The sequence below is a fragment of the Myotis lucifugus genome, unplaced genomic scaffold (genome assembly GCF_000147115.1).
Source record: "Myotis lucifugus unplaced genomic scaffold, Myoluc2.0 scaffold_377, whole genome shotgun sequence".
Taxonomy (NCBI): domain Eukaryota; kingdom Metazoa; phylum Chordata; class Mammalia; order Chiroptera; family Vespertilionidae; genus Myotis; species Myotis lucifugus.
In genome coordinates this window covers 879,601-897,589 of record NW_005871425.1, presented here as the reverse complement: position 1 = coordinate 897,589, position 17,989 = coordinate 879,601, and the positions used below count along the sequence as shown (strand labels likewise).

Below are 17,989 nucleotides of genomic sequence, written 5' to 3'. Positions count from 1 at the left end.
GGAGCAGAGCGAGGGTGGTTGGCGATCGCCCCTCCGAGGGCCACGGCCAAGGCGTTTAGCGTCGTTCCCAAGGCAACTGTTTGTCCCCGAGCGGGAGAGAAGAAGCCAGCCTCGCACCCAGGCTTTTCAAGCGCGCGCGGGCCGGCGGGGCGGGGCGCGGCGCGGGCGAGGGCACTATATCTCCCGGCGGAGGAGCACACAGGCCGTCGCAGTACACGCCCCAGACCGCGCCGCGCCTCCGAGTGCTTAGTTGGCGCTGCCGAGCCTGCTTTCCTCGCTCAGGGCGACGAGGACGCTCTGATTGGCCAGCGCGCCCCTGCAGTGGTTGGCCGGAAAGAGCTGAGCCTCCTGATTGGCCGCTCCGCACCTGCAATGCGTCAAGCCGCGGCGGGCGTGGAGGGCTCCGCGTGAGTGGTCTAGGCTCGCGGGGCAGCCCGCGGCCGCCGGGAGGGAGCGGCCCCGCCGAGGGCGGCCATCTTTACTAGTGGCAGCGAGGGCCGCCCCGGACGCCGAGGGTCTGTTCACGGCGCTCTTCTGCGCAACAGAAGTTTTGTTGGGGGTTCCCCTTTTTTTTTTACTTGGCGGTGGGTTGTGTTGTTTGTGCGCAGGTCCCAGCGATGTGGCGGGGATAGAACTCGCGGGCTGGCGGCTGGGAGCTCAGGGAGCTGAGTGGCCGCCCTGGGACGAGGGGGGTCTCACAGGGCTTTTAGCTGCCGCTTCCGTCAGACCGCTCGGTTTGCTTTCTCTCACCGGGCGCGGGGAGGGCGAATGGATTCCCCTTAAATTTTAGGAGCAAACGTGAGATTTGCTTCCCGGGCATCTTGCTGGCGCTGGAAAGCGGTTCTGGAACGCTCTCCCGCATACGTCATGGTTGCGCTCGCGGCGCGCGGTCCCACCCGCACGGAATGCGGGGTTTTTTGTTGTTGTTGTTGTGTGTGGGTTTTTTTTTTTTTTTTTTTAACTCTAAATCAAACAGCCGTCTTGGAAGCTGTTTATCGCTCCAGAAACAGTGGCCTGCAGGGGCAAAACTGAGCTTGCCTGACAGACATGCTCCGAGATGTTGGCTAAAAAAAAATGTTTTTTGATCATATCAGCTCATTTGCCTTTTTAGGCAACTTCTGTTTGGGTGTGCATCCGGTTTTCAGGCGTCTCTGACGTCCACCCCCCAAAAAAAGAGAAAAACTCCTCTTATCTTTGTAGCAAAAGTGGCCGTCGCTCAGGACTCGCCCTCTCTGCCGGGGACACGGCTGTAAAGAAAGAACATGTTCCCGGCATGGGTTAGAGAGAGGAACACGGAGAAGCCATGGCTGCCTTGGTTGGGCGGGAGGCGACGTCCTTGTTGGTTTTATTTGAGCTGCGTAGGTGCAAGTTCGGTGGATTGTGGCTTATCCGAAGGTGAACGCTGGCGCTGCCTCGGCGTGGGCGTTGCCATGGCTACAGGGAGAGAGGGTTCGTGAATTGCTGGCCCGTAAACCCAGCAAGGCCCGGCCTCTCCGGTTTACAAAGCCTTAGGAGTAATTGACCCCCCTGATTTATACATCCTGGGGCTTTCCCCATTCCCAGCCCCGGCCAAGATTCCTGGATTGATCAATACAGGCACCCATGGGCGTGTCGATGCCATCCCGTATTGACTAATACAGGCGCATTCACTGCCTTGGGTAGATGTTCTGATTAGGTGCCGGGTGTGAGAGTATAATCTTCGTACCACTTGCCTTCTTTTTTGGTTTGTAAGTTGTTGCTCCTCTTACCTGATCTCACCAATTTTGAGTATTTTAATTACTGCCTTTTATGCCTTTTTCCGTAGGCAACCCATCACTGGCACCCTAAAAGGAACACTCCATTTTATTGTGTGTCAGTACACTGTCCATGGACATTGCAAAAGAAAGGAAACTGCAGTTTTGCATAATCTCCATATAGCAACAGCCGCCCGTGCTTCTGTGGAACACACGGTGTTCTTTGGCAGCCGCGGTGCTCGGAGCCGGCACTTGGCTTGCTGTGCGCAGTAGACAGAGCAGAGGACCGCGTCTTCCCAGAGCCTGGGTTTCTTCTGTCGCACAGCCTGCTGGTGAAGGTTGCATGAGATGTGAGTGTTGCCAGCACTGTGTAAGCTGTAAAAATTACTGACATAATGCTCTCTGGTTCCTGGAGCATTTATTGAGTGCCCTTAACTGTCTTGACTTTGAGAGGGGAAGATTTTTCCTTCAGGATTTTCTACGTTGTGGGAAGAACAGATGGACAGACTCAGAGCCAAAATAAACCGTAGGGATCATAGTTTATTTTCTTAATTGAAGGCATAATAGTAATGCAGTCTTATTAGCATATATATAGCATATAGCCAGATATAGGGCCCTTGGGGTCACTAGCTTATCACAGTTTGCCTTGGAATTTCCTGGTTTTAGCACTCAAAGGCCCATGCCCTAGAAAGCCTCTTTGTCCCAGGCAAACTGGGACAGTTGGTCAACCTTGGACTGTTTTCAGTGCCACAAGCTGGGAGGATGAGCAGAATGGGAAGTGAAGGTTCTTACTGTGTAGAGGTGATGAGGGTTCCCTGCAGCTGGAGGGTTACTGGACAAATGGATGTTTTTGTATAAGATAAGTGTGGGCTGACACCTGAAACTCGGCACATCCAAAGTCAAAGTGATCATTTAACCATCTTTATTGTTCTTCCTTCTCTCAGTCCCCACACATGGGTTCTTTAAAAAATATGTATGTGTGTATTTAAAATTACCTATCTAATTCTAATCTTTATCTCCAGTAAAGACTTTACCAAACTTTTAGTCACTTTAGAGTGAAGAAGTTCTTGGTTATACCATGTTACTATTTGCCAGTCCAATGAAGCCTAATGCCATGATTTGTTGCCCATATTCATAATTGAAGGTATGCTACATTTCACTTAGGGGTTTAGTGGAAATAAAGATGTTCTACTTTTCCAGCCAAGTTCATGGACTCCCCTGAATTGTCCTTGGGGAACCCCTGTTCTTCCACTGCCCCATTGCAGTTCTCTTTCCACTCTGTCCCCTTTTACATTCTTTCATCTTTACATTTCTGCTGTCACCATCATAGTTCAAGGCCCTGTTGCTGTTTTCCTAACTCCTGTAAAAGTCTTTATTGGTCTTCCATACCTAGTTCCATCTATGGCCAGCTGATGGAGTAGCTTTTCTAAATCACACTTCTGACTATATCATTTCCCTGCTCAAGCCTCCCTTGGCTTCCCCTGGCTTCTAGGATTAAATCCAGATTTCTTAGGAGTTCCTTCAGGTCCCTCAATAATCTGGCATTGTCATTCCTAATAACCTAGTACCCTTCCCATCTTGTAAATTGAGCCATATAAATTGTTCTTAAGTCTTTGCTTTCCCTACTCATTCTTTATTCATTTGCATTCTTGGCCTAGCTCTCTGTCCAAAAAGTTCTAATATCCGTAAAGCTTTCTTCAAATGCACGGTCATAAAATAACCTCTCCCTCCACTGTGCTTCCTTAGCACTTCATTTCATCCTCTTCTGTTACCACATTGTACTTTTAGTAATAGTATATGGTTACTCAATTCCATAAATATTTGTTAAACAGTTAGCACCATCTCTCTATATAAAGCCTAATACGCACATTGTCCCCTCAGGAGTTCCACCAGGAGACCGGGAGTTCCACCAGGAGACTGGGAGTTCGATTGCTTGCTATGACGTGCGACGACCTCCAGGGGGCGGTGGGAATGAAGGAAGGCCCTGGCTGGCAGCCGGCAGCCAGGAAAGGGAGGCCCCGGCCGGCCCTGATCGCCAGCCAGGCCTAGGGACCCTACCCATGCACGAATTTCGTGCACCAGGCCTCTAGTAGGGATATAAAATGAAACAGATTGGAACCTTGGGTTTGGAGGACTTATATTTTGGTTGGGAGATAATGTGAACCTAAGTAACAGTTTTTCAAGGTAGAAGAAATGACAACTATTTCAGGAATCCGTAGGGGAAAACTCACTTTGCTAGAGGGATGAGAGAAAGCTTTGTGGAGCTGGTAGCACCTGAGCTAGCTTGGAGGGTCAGCAACTTAAATGGATACTCATAGGGAAGGCATTCCATGCAGATGGAATACCAGGAACAAAGCAAGGAGGCCGAAAAGAGCAGGGTATGTTGGGAAAGGAGAAGTTTATTCTGTTATTAAGGGGCTTCATGAGAGACCAGGGTGGGTTTAGGGTGGTTAAGGCTAGCTAGAGAATGACCACACATGCCAGGCAGGAAGATAAAACTATCCTGTTTGCATGAAATCTATTGAAGAGTTTTGAATAGAGACTGACAAAATCGAAGGTTATATATATATATTTACACACACACACACACACACACACACACACAAACACACACTAGGGGCCGAGTGCACGAATTCATGCACCTTGAAAGGAACTGTGGGCTGCGAGGTTGCGGTAGGCACATGGGTGAGTCTTGGCTGGCCCCTCCCGCCACAGACCCCAGTCCCCTGTCTGCTGGTAGCCCCACTCCCATGCGCTGACAGCGCTGGTACCACTCGCACCTGCTGATGGTGTGGAGTGATTGGGGCCGGTGCCAGCAGCAGGTGCGAGCAGGGCTGGTGCCATAAGTGGGTGCAAGTAGCGGCTGCTGCCCTGATTGCCCCTCAGGAGCAGGGGGAGGTAGAGAAGCCCTCAGGGGTGATCAGGGCTGACAGCCGCCATTTGCACCCACTGTTGGCGCCAAGTGATTTAGCGCCAGCAGCAGGTGCGAGCAGGGCTGGTGCCAGCAGCAGGTGTGAACGGAGCAAAGAATTTTCAATAACCGCCAGAGGCTTGCCCCGATGACAGCAACTGGCACCCTGCCTTGGTCTAGCGCCCCCGCTCACCTGCTCCACCAGCCTGCTGCGGCCAACACCCACCATGTTCCACACATGCCCCCTGGTGGTCAGTGCACGTCATAGCGACCAGTTTTTCGGTTGTTCTGCCGTTCAGTCTATTTGCATATTAGCTTTTATTATATAGGATAAGGCTAAGTGTCTGTCCAACCAGCTGATAGGTATGACATGCAGTGATCACCAGGGGGCAGACACTCAACGCAGGAGCTGCTGAGCTGCGGTGACTTGGCAGCGGCAGTTCTTGGGTGACGCACCCCAGAACCAATTCCTCGTGGGGCCACGTGATTTCACCTTCATCGGTGGGTTATGTTGTTGCTGGGGCACTGTCAGCCCCGAATATGGTTTACCGCACACTTGCGTTTGCATTCCACACCCTGTACAACAGCAACTTTGCAGAGTGCCCTCTCATACTCTGGGACCCCTTGGGGGATGTCAGAAAGCTGGTTTCAGTCCAATCCCCATAGGCCAGGCTGAGGAACCCCACCTGCTGGAGGGACCCCACTCACTCCGCAGACGCCCTTTGAGCCGTGGTGCCGCCTCTGGTACGGCTGGCAGGGGAGGGACTGTGGGAGGTTGGCTCCAGGGCGTGTCCAGCCCCTCTCACCCAGTTCCATCCCACCGGCCACCTTCTAATTAAGTTCCTTTCAATGTGCACAAATCCGTGCACCGGGCCACTAGTTTAAGAATAATTGTGTGGCAGCAAAGTGGGAGGTGAATTTTAGAGAGAGACTGTAGACAGGGACACCGATGAAGGCAATAACTATAAGAATAATGGCTAGTATTTACTGAGCACTTCCGGTGTGCCATGCAGTATCTTTACTTACAGTTTATCTCATTTATTGCACACAAAAACCCTGTTATTTCACTCCTTTTCACAAATAAGGAAAGTTAAGCTTAGAGAGGATAAATAACTTATCCGGTTCACCCATGGAGACAGAACAAGAAGTTGAACCAGTTTGCAGTAGCTGGTCTACAAATTAGTTATAATCTGAACGTATTAGCAGTAGAATTAGAGAAGATCCAAGAAATTATCCTCTCTTTAAGTGACAGTATTTTCATACTTTACGTTAGAGGTGAGGAATGAGAATGCCACAAATGTCACCATGGTTGGGCTCAATTCCTGGACTATCTTCTCCAATATTGGTCTCATCATGTATCTCCTACATATTTTTCTACAGTAAATAAGACACCAGTAAGCAGTTATGCCTTACTTTCCAAAAACTCATATTACCAAAATGAAAGGCTATAGATTCTAGTTGGACTTGACCTTCTGTTGGGACTCCTCAGAAACCTCACAAGGAAGTGGCAACAGTACTGGCTTGGATGTGTACCAAGTTAATGCTTCCAAATATTCCTATTGGGAGTGTTCCTCAAATGTGAACTAGAATTTTCAAGGCATTTGCTCCTTTCTTGGCCAATATCTGTTTAAAGATGTTTAATAGTTTCAGGGCACTGGAGTCAGCAACCTCTACATTCTCCCTTTCTCCCCCTGCCCCCCAAAAGGCAGCCATACCAAGGAGCTAGTGAGTGTGCTCTTCAGGAAGCACTGGATCGCTTTGCATTCCCCTTGGTACTCTCCTCCCAATAACTGAAGACTGAAAAAACTTCCTTCTATGCCGCTTCTCCCTACCATTTATACTTTTGGTCTTCTCCTGATTGTAGATGGAAAATTAAAAACTATGTCAAAACTCCTTCAAACCCAGGAAAGGCTTTCACCTTCAAAAATTCTAGTATACATTTTATAACACATTGACTACTATATTTTCTTTGCTAATATTCTTACATCATTCTGTATATCTTTTGTCATTCTGATTAGTTTCTTAAAAACAAATTAACAACAACAACAAAAGACTAACACCTGTCCTGCATATAGTAGTCAGTCTTGATTTGTCATTGTTTTCCTGATTTGTCTTTTCTGTTCAACATTTATCTTTGATGACAGCATCAGCAGTTCAGTGATATTCTAGAAAAAGTTTATTCGTTCAACAATGTTTATTGAATTCTATATAGCAGGTACCTTAGAATGTGAGTACTGATTAATCTCTTGGAGTCATGCTTCTTAGTGGGGTTTTTTTGGGGGAGGGCGGGGGGAGGACAGGATCATCAACACCTTTGAGGGTCTGATAACCTCCCAGAAAAACATATATACATAAAATAATTATGTTGAACCCTGTCATAAAGTCTAGACCAGCGGTTCTCAACCTGTGGGTCGCGACCCCTTTGGGGGTCGAAGGACCCTTTCACAGGGGTCGCCTAAGACCATTGGAAAACACATATATAATTACATATTGTTTTTGTGATTAATCAGTATGCTTTAATTATGTTCAATTTGTAGCAATTAAATTGGGGGTCACCACAACATGAGGAACTGTATTAAAGGGTCGCCGCATTAGGAAGGTTGAGAACCACTGGTCTAGACTTTCTGACTCTTTCAAAACCAAAACAAAAAAACCTTTTTTTTTTAATCCTCACCCAAGGATATTTTTCCATTGATTTTTAGAGAGTGGAAAAGAGAGGGAAAGACAGAAATATTGATGTGAGAGAAACACATGATTGGTTGCTGGGGAGGAGCCTGTTTACCGGAGTAGAACCTGGGACCCTTCGGTCCGCAGGCCAACGCTCTATCCACTGAGCAAAACTGGCCAGGGCCAAAACAAAAAAACTTTAAACCAAAAGATCCTCTTCAGTGTGATGTGGTTAGTGTTTACCACTGTGTGAACACATATGATCTCTATATCGATAAGTGTGTATGTAGTCATTCATATGTAATTGATCATCTAATATTAAAGGGAACTATATTAATATTTGAACTGTTTGGTTTTTTATTTTATCAAATAAGACTCTAAGGCAAAAACTGGCCATTTTTCTGCTACTAGAATTTGGAAGGCAAAACACATTCTAGCATTGTTTTTTCTTTAAGGTAAGCATTCTAATTAATCACTGATAATAGCATTTTTCAAATTATAATATGCCATATTGGCAAACCTAGTCTTTGACATTTTGAAGTTGTAGTCTCTTATTTTAAATTTTGTGCTACCTGAAACGTATAATTAAATTCAACTCTGATCTGGAGTACATAAAAGAGATTTTCCATGAAACATTTTCCCATGAGATTTAGTACAATTGATGTTTCAATAAATGTTTGTTTATTATCTTGAAAACATTTTCACTGAGAGAATACGTAGTGATTGCATGAGTAATTTTCATAGCAGTGTATCATGGGTTTCTTTGTATTCCTTCCCTTGTGCTGCTCTTCCTAATTAACACCAGCATTTGCTAAATTTTATTGCAGAAAGACTACGATGGAACCCTGTCATCTGGACCCTGTGATCTCTGAATTTGTGTAAAACTTGTATGTTAAAGGGTACAGAGAAGCGGGGGGAGGGGGGGAGCTGTCATTGGAGAATTTCCTTTATATATGAATAGTTAATGATGGGGTAACTGAATACAAAACAAAATTTGTAGACTTCTACAACTCCTTACCTCTACCTGGAAACTTGTTGCAATGATTATTATTTCAGTAAAACAAGGTTATTGAGATTCCCAAAAGAATGAGATTCCAAGTGGCTTTAGGAATCCAGTATGACAGATTTCCTTGTTGCTGTATGAAGTCTACTTTAAATGGTAAAATGAGCTGATTACGACATAAAGAATCTACCCCTAAAAATGATCTATAGGCAGAGCAAACATGATCAAAAATCACTAGGAAACATTGAGGTTCTTCCATGGGCAAGGCACTCTAAAAGGTACCAGGCTTGCAAAGAATTACCCCTCAGCTCAGTGCTCACAGCTAACTAGCTGTAACCTGCATGAGGACAGGAACTGTATTTTTATTGATGTTGATTTTTGTTATATATATTTACTTATGCCTCAATACTTACAACCATGTCTGACACATAATAGTCGCTAAATAAATATATGTTGAACACTTGAATCAACAATCATTGAAAGAAAAAGAGGAATTAAATGAAAAAAGGACAGCTTCTCTTACAATGTAGCTTTTTAAAAGGAAAATATGTTCTCTTTTTTTTTAATCCTGACCCAAGGATATGTTTTTATTGATTTTTAGAGAGAGGAAGGGAGAGAGAGAAACATTGATGGGTTGCCTCCCGTATGCACTCCAACTGGGGATCGAACCCCCCACAACTTAGGTATATACCCTGACCAGACATCAAACCCACAACCTTTTTGGTGTATGGTATGACATTCCAACTAATTGAGCCACCCAGCCAAGGCTATTATGTTCTTTTAAAACACCTTGATTGTGTAATATTTATACCTACAAAATTATATGGTAAATGTAAATTATTAAGCAAAATATTAAAGTGAACCCACCACCCATTCAAATAACTAGAAAATTACCAATTTTGTGGAAAATACTTGTGTACTTCCCACTGTCAAACTAGGTGTGCCATCTTATGGATCCTAAATGGTACTACCAAAACAGGGTATTATATCTGTTAGTGTCAGGAGATGGTTTTTGCACAGATTAAGAGAATACCTGTTTATGTATATGTAGCTTATTTCCAAAGGAGTTTATACAGCATTTTGAAATTTATTTTCTTTGATAATTCTTAATTTTAGCTCTCTAGGAAAGAAGAAGCCACAGAAATCTAAGAAGCCCCTCACCCCAATTTTCATTGTTTGTTGAACCCAATAAATATTTTCTAGGCACCATTTTATTTTTTGCTTTTGAAATTGTTTGGATCAAGAGACTGAGTCTTTGAAGTAATTGGGTGCAAGTGCTGGCAGGCATATTTTATGAAAGCTGTGGTCAGCTGCTCACACATGATTGTGAAATACAACAGTCTTTTTCCTTTTTATATCGCTGGGAAGTGATGAGGATAGATGGTTTCCCATTGCAACTAGGATGTGTGGAATTCACTCTTTCCATCCCTGCTGATGCACCTTAGCATTTATCTTTTGTCACATAAAGGATCCAATTCCACAGCACTTTGGTTCGCAGTGAACATGGGGAGGTTAGATAGCAGGAAACATTTTTCAGCTATTTCAAAATTATAACTAAAATATTACAAATAAAAGATGAAGAAAAAAGATTCTGATTCTAAAGTAAATTATAGAATTTGTCTCTAATTAAACTTTGTTTTGTTCAAAACAGATCCAAATAGGATTGTTTTGCCTCCCTTCCCACTAATACAATTGGAGACATTGAAGTATTCTAAGGATTGCTTTTGATTGGCGTCCTGAAATTTTATCTGGGACAAAAATGGTAATTCTGTTTAAGGTTGTTGATCTCATGAAGCTTTAAACTGCAGTCTATTTCGCACTGATTTTCAATTTGCTTCAGTATTTGTGGAGGTTTTAATCCCTTCCAAGAGGAAATGTGATCATTATAGTAGAGTAGAAGGCAGCATTTGGACATGGCTGACAGTGCAAGCATTTGCTGTAACTAATTTTCATCTGTATGGATACTTACAACTGAACCAAAAACATCACCTTATCAGTCATAGAGGACTACAGGGGACTTGCATCCAAATCATTTAACTTCTCAGGGCTCCCTTTTCTGCTGAATAGAAACGTAGGCTGAGATTACCTTCTTCCTGCTGCCTCCTGGAAGGTTAATGCATCTCATGATTTAATTATCAGATCCCCTTTCTTTAGAATTTTATCTCGGTTTGGCTCTTGTTATTATTGACTTTAGGCAACAGTGTAAAGTATTATTTCCACATTGAGCCCAATCAGAAGATGGTGACCTCCATATTTCTCTGTTTATTTTGGTCATAAATTTTAAGATTTTTACAAATATTTAAAATTCTGGTCAAAACTTAAAGTATTCTTTTGTAGTCTGGCTCTAATAGTTTATTTAAAACATATTTGAGAAAGCTTTTAGTTTTTACTTCTAGTTCAATTCATGTTTCAAAATGTCTATAATTCATCTACATTTGCTTTTACTCTTAAAATATGCTATCAGAAAATTAAATGACTATCAAGTGTCAATAATATATTTTATAGAAATGAAATTGTTCACAAAAATAAATCACTACAGGAAAAATATCTCACAAGTGTTTTGTGAGGTTCAAATTTCAAGGGGAGAAAAGTAAAGTTTGAGGTAATCCTAATGCTGAAACCTGATTTGGGGGGAAGGAATACAAATGTGTAATTTATGTGTTGAAAAGTTAGTGTATAGGTATCTACTAAATTTCAGAGTTTCAGTTCTGCCAGTGGACTATTCCAGTGAACATAAATCCAAAAATAAAATCATCGCCCATTCTGTGGCTTTCACTTAAATATACAATCACAATATTTTTCTTTAGGCAATTTTGGAAAAATAAGGTGCCAGTGAACATTTTAATTGAAGCTACTATTAAAAGCAAAGTCAACATTTATTCTTCAAAACCTGGTAAGAAACTGCAAAACAGGAATAAAGAATTAGGGCTTTAAAGTCTCATAGATCTGGATTCAAATTCTGTCACTCACAGCCTGTGTGAATTTGAGCAAATTAACCCCTCTCACCTATTTTTCCTCATCTGTAAAATAGATGAAATACTATCAACTATCTCATCCATTGTTATAAGGGTGAAATAAAAGTAAAAGCAAATGTGAACTAGCACCAAACACACACAGAATTAAAAAGCTTGTTATGCCTAATAATGGAATAAGTTGGATAGAAAAGAAGTAAACTGGGTCATTATTTCTGTGAAAACTCAAGCATAAGTTGGGGTCACTGTTGGGGATTTTGTAGGTTATATTTTTTCACTGGAAGGGAGGTTGGGCCAGATAAACTCAGAGATTCCTTCTAATTCGAAAGTACGATTTTAGCAAGTTTAAACTAATCCTGTATGCAATTCACCTTAACAGTTTTGGAGACTATGAATGGGAGGCATTTTGGAGGGTGTTTAATAATTATTCTGGAAATACATCCTAAGTTGGGGCAATAGAGAAAAATCTATTTCCATTTTTGTTGCCATTAAAGGCATGTTGACAGTAGAAAGAAAAAAATTAAACTCCTGTAGCTTTAAAAGTGCTTTATAAAAGCAGTTATCCATTTTAACTTCCTCTTCTATTTCTGCTGATCTTCAGCAAGTCATTTTTAATAGAACACGTGGATCATTTTCTGTTATTATTGGGTTCTAGAGTTTAATCTTTCCCAAAAGACAACTATCCTTTGATAACTGGCCATGTGTGGTGGCACCTACCCTGTAGGGTCTGGGTGTTGACCAATGGTGGAGATTTTTCCATTCTCTTTCCAGTAGAAAAACATTGTGATCAGAACCCAAGGGCAGGATTCTTCCCTTTTGGGTGGGTACCAGCTACACATCCTCTCACTGTTCCCCAAGATACATCTAGCTGAAGAGAAATAGTTACTTGTCTGCTGGTACCTGTGAAGTGTTGGTGAAGCACTGTTAGAATTCCCCAGGGAGGGGTCTCGTGGACCCAGATAAGCAGTAATCCGGAGGTTTCTGACCAGTGGTAAACGGACCCTTAGTAAAACTATGACATGGTTTACACCCATTCACCCTGGTTTCCACTTTCTCCTCCCTGGTCTTCGAGTCATAGCTCCCATTCTCAGACATTCAGGGTCTTGATTTAGTATCCTCCACAGTACACCTTCTCCTAAAGCTCACTTTCTGGAAAAGATGAGTTATTAATATGCTAAAGTGAAATTTAGGTTAATGTCTTATCTCTCTCAGGGATATGCGCATTTCAAACGTTTCTTTTTTAAAAAAATATGTTTTTATTGATTTTTTTAGAGAGGAAGGGAGAAGGGTAGAGAGATGGAAACCCATGAGAGAGAAGCATCAATCGGCTGCCTCCTGCACGCCCCCTACTGGGGATTGAGTCCACAACCCAGGCACGTACCTTGACTGGGAATCGAACCGAGGATCTTTTGGTTTATGGGTTAATGCTCAACCTGTGTAACATCATATATGCATATTTAGTGAAGAATTCTTACAAGTAAAGAAAACGACTCCAATAAAATGGGTAAAAATCATGATTAAGCAATTTATCAAAGAGGAAATACAAAGGATCACAAATATTTAAATATAAAGTAGTATATTTCTGGAGCTAATGTACAGCACGGTGACTATATTGTACGGATTTGTGCACATTGAAAGGAAATTAATTAGAAGGTGGCTGGTGGGGTGGGACTGGGCAGCACGGGCTGGACATGCCCTGAAGCCAACCTCCTGGGGTCCCTCCCTGGCCGGCCGCACCTGGGGTGGTGCCATGGCTTGAAGGGCATCTGTGTAGTGAGCGGGGTCCCTATAGCAGGTGGGGTTCCTCGGCCTTGCCTGCAGGGATTGGGTCAAAACCTGCTCTCTGACATCCCCCGAGGGGTCCTGGATTGCGAGAGGGCCATTCTTGGGTGATGCACCCCAGAATTGGCCTCCCTCCTCTCTGGTTCTGGGGTGTGTCACCTGATAACCACCACTGCCAAGTCACAGCAGCTCGGCAGTTCCTGCATTAAGCGTTTGCCCCCTGGTGGTCAGGGCATGTCATAGCTACTGGTTGGACAGTCGCTTAGCCTTATATATACTAGAGGCCCAGTGCACAAAATTTGTGCACGGGTGGGGTCCCTAAGCCTGGCTGGCGATCAGGGCCGATCTATGGGGTGATTGGCAGGGGGGAGGAGAGGCCCGCTGGCACCCACCTTGACCAGCCTGGCACCGCCGGCTCACCAGCCCCGCCCCTGCTGCTGCCGGTTGCCTCTCTCTGCGGGGCAACTGGTGGGGTGATCGGGGGCCTCCACTGGCACCTGCCTTGGCTGGCCTGGGGCCTGTGGACTGGGGGCAGCTCCTGCTTTGAGTGTCTGCCCCCTGGTGGTCAGTGCGCCTCATAGTGACCGGTTGTTCCACCGTTCAGGCAATTTGCATATTAGGCTTTTATTATATAGGATAGACTAGAGACCTATCCTTAGCACTGCTGCAGAGGTGGGAGAGGCTCCCACCACTGCCACTGCACTCGCCAGCTATGAGCCCGGCTTCTGGCTGAGTGGCGCTCCCCCTGTGGGAGTGCACTGACCACCAGGGGGCAGCTCCTGCGTTGAGCGCCTGCCCCCTGGTGGTCAGTGCACAGTATGGCAACTGGTCATTCCGCCATTTGGTCGATTTGCATATTAGCCTTTTATTATATAGGAGGATACCTGGAAGTTGGCTTACCACACACACAAGTGGTAATTATGTGAGGGACTGGTGGTGTTAGCTAACCTTACTGTGGTAAACATTTCGCGATATCAAATCATCACATTGTATGCCTCAAACTTACACTGTTACATGTCAATTATCTTTCAATGAAGCAGAAAAAGAAATAGTCTATATAGTTCATCCTCTCTTGATTCCCAAGAACTCAGTGCTCTCATCTACTTAAAAGCAGAACTGCATCTTCTTGAGCTGTTAAGATTCACATTAGGCCCAGTCTTCTCCCAATAATATAACTTTGTATTTTCTGCTTCTCCTGGCCAGGTGCCAGGATAGGCCAACTCGGGGACACAAAGAGAACAATTATGACCCACTCAAAACCCTAGTTCAGCTAACGAGGGGATGGCTGCAGGGGATGGCAATGCAGCGGGTGGGAATGTTTAAGTAGTCATTATAACGAGCAAAAACGCCTTGAATGACTTCTCAGTAAGATGCTGTTTTCCCAACAGATTATGGGTGAGCTTTTTAAACTCTGTTAAATGTCAAACCAACTGATAGAGTCAAATGTTGGTAAGCATTCAGAAGGGTTATTTCTTATCAAATAGAGAACCGTGTTGCGAAATCATTATCTGCAGTCTAAAACAGTTGGTAATCTTGGTAGGAACCTCAACTCAAAGGTCTTCTGGGTTTATTGTTTCCTTAACTTCCCTTCAGAAATGGGTAGCATGCAGGGAGAAGTTACCATGGGACACCATGACTGGGAAGGTGAGTGACCCTACTACTGCTAAAAAGGTGGGCTGGCCGATACAATGTAATACCAACCGCCAGAGCAGTTGAAAATTAGAAGAATGATTTGGTGCAAGCTCATGAAAAATCTTCAAGCATGATTTGCTCTGGTCCCCTTTTCAAACAAAGGAGCATGGAAGAAAAATACCCCTGCATTCCAAAGTGCCCCATCCAAGGACCCACACCTTGCCTGCCGTGAGGAGCCGCAGAGGAAGGAATTTACCCCGAGTGGAAAGTTCGCTGAACAGGCTGAGCTGAGTACTTGAAAATTACTTGTTCCAAAAGCCCTTCAGAAACCAGTAATCCTATTAGCGTGGCTTCTGGAACAGTTACCTACCTGCAGTAAAAAGTAATTAGAACTGTCAGCCAGCAAATAATTGCTCTGGTGCCTAAATGAATGGGGACTCTTCTCTGAAAGGAATTACTGTTCCTAAGTGAGTCAGCTCAGCCCATGGTCTTTGCTTTGGTTGCTGACAAATTGGGCCAACTGCCTAAACCAGTGAGGAAGGGTGAGAGGGGTGAGGGAGCTTTAAGTTGAAAACAAGGCAGGACAAGGGCTACCCAAAGTTATCCAGCTGAAAGTCGTCTTCTTTTTTTTTTTTTTCTTTGAAGGGCATTTCTGAGCCACTCTAGCACTGAGCCACCTTCAAGCCTTTCCTAAAAGCATAGGCACCCAAGGCTGCTCGAAGGTCAAGGACTTGGCTGCTGGCTGCATCATAAGACCTCTGAATCTCCGGCCTTTTCCTCCCATTCTTTGCCAGTGCTCACTACATTTACAAGGGAGTCTGGAGGGCAGGAATCCCCACGCCCACAGCTGGGCAACAAGGTCAAGGGTGTCAAAGTAGGTCATTTCCAAAGGAAATCAATGGGAAGGGTTTGGCAAGGACAGGAGTCAATTTGTAAAAGGAAAACATTCCAGTAAATTGGAGCAGTGCCTTCCTAATAAATAACAAAAGTCTCAGATGCTTCTCAGGACTCCTAAAGGGACCCGCTTTCACCTGCTGAAAAGCCAGCTCTACTTCGCTAACATCACTAACAGCTGGGGGAACTGGGGTACAGTGGCACCTACTCTGTGGGGAGAAGATCAGAGTTCTGGCCCAGCCACACCGTAACCAGGTGCACAGTTTTGGGCCAACTCTTAGATTTTCCAGGCTTCTGTTTTGTCACGTGTAAAATGAGAGGAGCACTTATCCTTGGGGCTTCTCCTACTTGGAAATTCTCTGCTGGATTTGGGGCACAATGGGGCTGTGTGGTCCGAATGCTGGCGTTCCGCTGTGGGTAGCGGCTTTGGGGGTGAAGGTTTCAGGAGCTCTCAGGGAGCCTTGTTGAAAGGTTTTTAAAGGGCCCTTGTGCATGGAGGTCCCAAGGGCATGAGTAAGCCCTGGGGGAAACTTACACAAAAATGGCTGCAGATTTGGGAGGCAGTAGAGGCCTGGCTCCATGGCAACTGTGTGCCTAGAGGCTGGTGCAAGTAACCGAGCTGGCTGTTCCTTGCTATTATCCATCACCTTCTGCAAATGAGGAGGATGAAGCATTGCTGGGATGTCATATTGGTGAGCATTGCTGATGCAGAGAGAGGAGGCCAGCCCCCGGAACCACAAGCTTCCTGCTTGGTCTTCCATCCCAGTAACAGCTAATTTGGCAACTCTGTTGCCTGCAAAAATAACAGACCTTATGTATTTGTGCACCAGCCCGTTTTTTGTTCTCTCTTTAGCTCCAAGTTTAATACTAATACTTACTCATAATATTAAATGCCTAACTTAACTGCGGACACATTTACTACTTAGAGACCAATAATATTGGTTTGAATGTGTTGCTAAGAAGACATGAATAATTTCCTGAAAAATTATGCCTGGGGTAGTTGCATAAGTAACAGTAATTAAGCAAATGCCTGAGATAATTATTTACCAATTATTAATTCAAAGCCTATTTTTTTCTCTCCACTTTAGATATACTTTATTATCATATCTATAAAAAAATGTTAATAGAAAGATGTATATTTAATGAGCACCTATTAAGGATGTCATTTGACTTAATGCACTACTTTAAACAGTTTATCAACTATCATGCTTTTATAAATAACAATTTTTAATGCAAGGACAAGGGAAATAATTCACCTATTTTTTACAAATTACTTTGTTCAAAATATTGAGTCAGGATAGTAAAAGCTGGAAACATTCCTTGGCAAGTGGGATGGGGAAACTGAGATAGAGAGCTGAACAAACTGGCCAAGCCACTTACAGCCAGCTAGAGAAGGTCACCACCCTAGAGATAACATCTAGGCCTCTGTTGTATTTCAGATCCAGGCCCAGAAAAGCAGCAAAACCAGGTGGGCAACACCAGGACCAGCTGCAATGACTAAGGCGCTGACCAATCCGTAGAGACCATGACCCTGAAAGGGCACACCTGGAAAACTGATGAGTATTCTGCTGAAACCCTCCCTGGGACCTCCCCTAAGACTCCCACCTGCAAGAGACAGGTAAAAACCCTCAAAACCAAGGACCCAGCATGTGCTCTCCTTCCTGGGAGCACAATGTCTTTCTCTTCCCCTTCACCTTCCCCCACTGGCAGCATCTCTAAACTCTCAGGGTCCCCACAAGACTAGGAGCCAGGGAAGCAATGGACAGCTAACCCCCTGAACCTGTCTCCAAGGCCCCCTTTTCTCTGACTTCCTAGTGAGCCAAAGAAGCCCGCCTCGCCCTCTCCTGTTACTTCCTCTGCGCTCAGCACTTCCTTGTCTCACTGTCCCCAGCTTTAATAAGCCTACCCTCAAAATCACCTGGACTTGTGAAATCTTTCCTGCACAAAATCAAGAAATGACACAATACTGGCCGGCCCTGGGCAGACCCGATCAGGACCAGGTCCCCTGTCCCGCAACAATATTTTGCAGGCAGATTTGACCCTATGCAACTCCTGCACCACCCATCAGACATATTTTCAATGTAACATCCACATTTCTGTAAGCGTTGGAGTGACACTCTTTGCAGAGCACAGGGCCAGGCACCGGAAGTGCTGTAGAATTGAGAATAAGCACTTGAATGCTTTCTGCTTTCATCTCCCTTTGAGAGCTCTTTTCTTCCTCAAGGTTGAAGCTTTCGAGAGCTCATCTTTTTTTCAAGATTTTAAACTCTGTGCAGACAACTCTCAAGTCAAGGTTTTCAGCCCTGTAACCCTCTAGGCCCACATCCCCACTCAGATGGGTATTCTATCTGAAACCAAACTCTTATATCCAGGATGGTCTTAGTCTGGAAGGCTT

General features: G+C 44.4%; 1 long non-coding RNA gene across 3 annotated transcripts; it reads left to right on the top strand.

Annotated features, from left to right (window-relative positions):
* Positions 1-393: 393 nt before the first annotated feature.
* Positions 394-17,080, top strand: LOC102434652. 3 transcript variants are annotated; one of them, XR_002832360.1, is made up of 6 exons: positions 394-515; positions 1,805-2,083; positions 8,139-8,198; positions 14,662-14,712; positions 15,346-15,574; positions 17,034-17,080. It is a non-coding gene; the product is annotated as an uncharacterized LOC102434652 (long non-coding RNA). The 3 variants fall into 3 exon arrangements; XR_002832359.1 differs by having other exon boundaries at positions 422-584; XR_002832361.1 differs by lacking the exon at positions 14,662-14,712 and having other exon boundaries at positions 423-584.
* Positions 17,081-17,989: the final 909 nt, after the last annotated feature.